The sequence below is a fragment of the Epinephelus fuscoguttatus genome, linkage group LG1 (assembly GCF_011397635.1).
Source record: "Epinephelus fuscoguttatus linkage group LG1, E.fuscoguttatus.final_Chr_v1".
In the NCBI taxonomy this organism is placed as follows: domain Eukaryota; kingdom Metazoa; phylum Chordata; class Actinopteri; order Perciformes; family Serranidae; genus Epinephelus; species Epinephelus fuscoguttatus.
Window position 1 is genome coordinate 5,526,264 of NC_064752.1, and position 6,184 is coordinate 5,532,447.

A 6,184-nucleotide genomic window follows, 5' to 3' on the forward strand; every position below is an offset into this window, starting at 1 on the left:
CATGCAGGGAATGCTGCATGTGCATTCAGGAGGGTATTTAGCACGTTACATTGAATATGCATGTGGTATTAGCATCACAGTGTTCTGTCATGGATGTATGGGCTACTTAACAGAGCACGGAGGAAGACATGCATAAAAGATACATATACACAACACAAAAAGGCATCTTCGGTAGGGAGTATACCTTTTCATAGGAACACGGTGACTCAAATTTGTTTTGTCAGAATAATATAACAAATTTAGTTCTGAGAAGTCTTTCTATAATGCTGGTTACATCCAATACACTTCATGCATTCTTTGATGGGATTTAATGGGATTTTATACTGAGCATCGAGGTTATTATCCTTGCAAAGCCAGCCTCACTCTGAAGCTCAGTTTTGTTTCTGTCAAGTTGCAGTTTGAAAAAAGAATTTTGATTAATCATGTGAGTCTCGGTGCTAGAAGCAGGACCAGTCAGAGAACTCTGGGAATTACTTAGGTGATCACTGGCCCCCAAATCGCCAGTCTGCATGAAAATATAATGAAAGTAGGTGCTGTAGATATGTAATAGAGCCATATTTCCTGAACAGCCATCATATTTTATCAGTTTGAAAACTCTGTGGCATTGCAGAGAACGGCACTTTGTAGCTTTTGTGGTGTTTTTGTTGCTTAGTTTCTCTCCTACGTTCTTGTTTGAACTTTAAGATATCTGCTTTTTACTGTTTCATGTATGCTCTGAGCCATATAAGAGTCTCATTAAGTTACTGCTGATGAAAACCCAAGGTGAAGTAAACATCACAGATGCTTTGGTACAAGCAGGAACTGCAGGAGCTACACAAGGTATAGTTTTGCAGTTTGGAGGTATTCTTTGGTGGTTGGAGCATCCACATTGCTGGAAACCCTTCTGTATCATCAGCAGGTGTCTCAGGGTCACAGCATTTTGCCCCTTAGCCCCTACGCCTCACCTGAGTGGGAGCAGTGAAGACCCATTAGCCTTCACCTGTAGCAGGGTTTCAACTGTGGGTTCTCATCAACCACAACCGTCTCCAGCTGGTCTCAGATGCCAGGGCTATCTCTCTGGTGGCTTTCTTCAGATGTCTGGGCTCAGGGCTGACTTTCTGGAGGAAGTAGTGCACAGATGTTGCTGGGAGCCCATGGCAGCCTACTTTGATGGGGAAAATGGTTCTGTGCCATCCTTTGATGAGAGCCTAATCAATCAAATCATTGTACTTGGCTTTTTTCAGTTGGTAAGAAGTGGCTAGTCTGTTTCCCCAGGGCACAGTAAGTTTGACTATTAAGATGGTTTTAGTGCTCCTGGATAGCAGAACCATGTCGGGCCGGAGGAAGGTTATTGCCACGTCTTGCGGGAAGACAAGTTTTCTCTTTAGGTCCACTTGCATTTCCCAGTTGGGAAGCACACTGCATACTGTAAGGCCGGTTCTTGGCCATCTTGCCTTATCGCCTTCACTTAGAAAATTTATAGCTTGGGGTGGTGATGCTTGGTTCTTGTTGGCTTTGACCCTTGGCTGATCCACCCATTTGGCGATTTCTGTAAAGACCTTATCATGCCTCCACCTGTATCAGCCTTCTGCCATTGCGTTGGGACATCCAGACAAGATGTCATTCATTATGCAAAGGGTCGCTCCACACTGCTTGCATGATGGGTCTTCCTCCTTGCCTCAGATCTTTAAATTGCTTGGGGTTGGTATAAGGTCAGCCACAGCATGCAGGAGGTAAGTTAACGTGCCTTGATCCCAACATTCTCTTATTTTGCCCCTTCACAATAAAAGCTTTTACATAAAATATCGGGGTACTTTTATTGGGAAGAATCTATAGGAAATGAAATGTGTTTATCATGGAATTAGTGGAACTTTCTTGGCTGCTTTTCTTTAAAAAAAAAAAAAAAGTTATCTAATACTGCAGGGAAAAAGTACAAGCAGGAACAGCCTCAGTGAGATGTTGATGAACAGGTGCAGACAACAGGCTCTTACTGCACCTTTGCAAACTTCTTTTACCTGTTGGGCTGTATGACTTCAGCTGTCATCACTCAAGACAAGCCCGTTATCAGACAAAGACACACCTTCAAGAGGGTAGCCTTGTTGTAATGGAGACCCAAATCCCTGTTGTGCTCGGCTGATGGGCCAAGTCAAACCAAAGCCAAGCCAGCATGAATGTGGAAAAATGACATGGATAAAACTGGCATTTGATTTACTAACAGTTGTCAATTGTAATGCTAGCAGAGGTTATTTGGTCAATATTTTACCATCTATCTACTACATTACATATTTTCATGTGACAGCTGTCTGCAAGGTATAAATGTGGGTTGCCAAGTGGCGACACCTCCTCTGGAGTTGTTGTTTAACCACAATGCCCGTGGTGGGGTCATTAACAGCCTCACCTTACATATCTACTGTGTTATTGGTCGATTAAATACACCCACAGTTTTAGTTTGGAGAGGAGTAGATTTGCTCTCAGATGCCATTGTTAATACAGCTGCATTTTGTTTTAGTGTTTACACCCGCATTCAATTATTTTATTTTCCAGACAGATAATTCATATAAAATTCATGTTCAGCTGCACACTGCCACATACTGTCAGAGGCTGAGCCGCTGAAATATAAGACGCAAATGTCTACAGAAACAAACACAGTAAGCAGCTGCGTGTGTGTTTGTGTGTAAATCAAATGCTGAACAGAGTCCAGATAATGTTCCAGCAGCCCAGCGCTTACATTAAGAGGATTAAAAAAAAGCAAGTAAATCAACAACAGTTGGTGTTTTAATTAACAGAGAATGGTTTGTTAAAGAGGGGGAGAGTGAGTTTATATAAAGCTTTAATCTTTTTTTTCTTTCATGTTTTAAAAAAGTAGAGGGTCACTCTTTGTCCTCCACCTTTGTCACAGCAATAAAGAGAGACAGAAACAGAGATTAGACCAAGATTCTCTTTAATAATTTCTTTAATTGCTGATTAGTGTGTTTGATTTGCCTCGTTCACTTCACTGCATTGATCATTTTGTTTTCATCACCTCAGGGAAAATGATTTCCGTCCCTCTGCTCATTCTGACTCCAGGATGAGACATGTCAGACACATTTACACTATGTAGCCGAAAATATGTTGACCACTTCATCCCAAAGGTGACAGGGTTGAGGTCAGGGCCAGTAACATAGCAGGACGTTTTCACTAGGTGGGACTACAACCCAGTAGGAGAGGGATGGGCAGAACACCTGATGAAGGTCTAGTTACCGAAACACTGCAGCTTTAAAATCACTATTTTTGCAAGTTAGACAGTGTGCCAAAGTTTTTCTACAAACATTTGGATTGTTGTCATACTGTCAGGGATGTGTTGGTGTTTTATTCCGGTACTCTGCACAGATCTGACACTTGCTCACTCACCTGCTCCCATCACTGGCTATCTGAAGCTCCCCTCAAAGTCAGGGATGCTTCCTTTGTAGAACCGACCCTTCCAAGTTGGATCCTACAGAGGCTAGGCAAGACTCCTTCCTAGCATTTGGTGAACACACATTGGAACAGGCTAGTGAGTGCCTAGATGTGCGTCACTGAAGAGGCCCCGCCGTCACGTCATGCCCACTGAGGAGACAGACATGCATCCTTGAAAATTCTCTAAAGGAAGTCCTCGATACTTGGTAGAATTTCAAGGATCCTTGATATTGGAACAGTCCTTTGGCAGGAATGCATGACGTAGTCTCCTTGAAATTCAGTCATTAAAAGATGCTTCCTTGACTTGGAGAAGCATCATGCATGTGCTGCTGATTCCTGATAAAAGGTGATGGCGGCAGCATGGAAGTCCCCGTAGTCCAGGAGTAGATGATTACCATATTTTTTAATGTTCATAAAATGTACCCAAATTCACCAACATGTAGGATATTACTCATAGACTGATTAAAATAATGGATGCAGCTCCCATGAAGTCACATATTGGTTTGTGGACTCCCATTTTGAAGCCTCGAGTTCAAGTCGTCGGTATCTTGGTTTTTTGGAACCAGAAGTGACCATTTTTAGATGAGTGGGTGGGGCTGTGGAGGAGTGAGGGGTGGATCTGAGTCATAGACTGTGGTAATGCCTCGTAGACAGCCTGTCATTCAAAGCAGCCATGCCCTGGCTAGCTTTAGAGACCAAAACTGTGTTTTGTACCAGGCTGTCAACATGATTATTTCTGCTGTAAAGTTTTAAAATGACTCGCTTCTGGAGCCAGCCTCAAGTGGCCATTAGAGGAACTGCAGTCTCTGGCACTCCTGCATTAGCTTTGTTCTTCAGCCCTGAAGATTGTGACCTGATATTGCTGCAGACAATCCTCTAATCTTACATCCCTAAGACCATCTTGTAGCAACTAGCTACAGTAAAAGCTGGCAGCTGAGCCCACTGCAGTGTTGCCAAGTTGGTTCACAGATGTCATTAGCCAAAAAAGAATAAATTGGAAAATTTAAAAAAAAAAACTTTTCAGCCTTCCCAAGCTAATTTTTACTGATATAAACACGTCCAATCTGCATGGCAACATTTCATGGGTGAAAATGTTCTGCACCTGATCCAGTTATTTTTGGCCAGTTGTGTCATTAAATTAGGAGTCACCAGGAAAATCTGAACATATTACACACATACCACAATCAGGCGGATTGGTATTGCTGGAGGGGCCTCCTTATTTACAAGCCTTACCCAAACTGTTTCCACACAGTTGAAAGCACACTATTGTCCAGGCAGCAGGGATCAGAGACGAACTCTTGGGATCAGGAAGGTGTGCATGGTATTGAAAAGTATCACATTGCTTGCTATAAATATTAAACTGAGTGACATGTTAAGAAACTGACATGCTGATCTTTCTGTTATTCACGAAGCGTCCTAAAAAATAAATTCAGAATCAGCTGTTCTTCAATATGACACACTACATGAGATAAAACAAGTTTGCAAAGCCTTCATCTGTTGGATCAAACTGGTGAATCTTGTCGTCTGATCCTGGCATTAGGTTCTCTCTCTCTCCTAAGGTCTTGTGTAACATAGAAACTTTCTTTGTTTCCTTGACTCCTCACTTTCCCCCCTGCACTGTTTCCCTTCCTCTGCCCAGCACCTGATCAGCAACCTGCCTGCACACCTGTTTTCAACAGCTCATTGTCCCTCTGTGTGTATATTGCCCAGGTTTCCTTTGTTAGTTGCCAGATTATCAATGTTGCCTTATGCCATTTTGTCAAGCCATTCCTGGCTGAAACAGATTTACCTGTTGTCTGCCTGAATTCCGTGCCTGCCTGTTCATTCTTGTTTCTGGGATTTGTTTACCTCTTCTGACTTCTTGCCCACTGAAGAAAAGTAAACCTGATTACTTAAACTCAAATTTGAGAAAACTCTCTGTAACTTTACCTGCCTCTATTACAACTGAGATGAATGAAATTCCCAAGAAGAGCCGTGGTAAATGCTGCTCAAGTAGATTAGTCATCTAACTTTTTTATTGGTAGATGCTTATATCACTGCTGTTTTTATTTGGATGTCTACATTAATGTTTATCACCTCTTCCTGTTGACTCACCCTACAGTGACTCACCTACACATTCAAAGCTTATTGCATGTTACCATCATGCTGAAATAAATTAAAGTGTGACAGGAAATTAACAATGCATGACAGGCTGCTTAATGAGCGAGAGAGGTCTCGAGAGCAAGACAGTGCATAACATAGTGAGTGGGCGTTTAGACTAAAAGCAGCCCTGCATACATGCTGTAGGTGTGCAGTAGTGCTGCTGCAGTGCACCAGAACGACACCGCCATTTTTTTTCTCCAAGTGGAGAAAGTCACAGTTCACATAATCTGGTCAAAATGCATTTACATTTTTAAGCACTCAATCCAATCATTACTGAGTCGTATGTCATGCAAGAGATAAGGAGTCTGGTGCTATTTAAGCACTGCCGCCAACGCACTGGTGCTCCTTTCTGCTGGGGGGCCACTGCCATTGGGGAGTACTGTTACCATGAGAGGATTACTTGGTCTGCAACGGTTTTAATGTTTTGGCTGAGGGTGTATAGCCCAATGTACTGTAGCCACCTTGTGGAAAAAATTAATGAATACTCATGTAAACCTATTATTAATGTTGATAAGCTAATTTAGCCCTTATAGGCTGTTTTACCCTCTTAATAAGGCTCAAATATGTTTTGCAACTTCAGACAGTTGTTCTTTTCTCCAAAAATAGCTCTTTTGATAGTAAAAGGTTG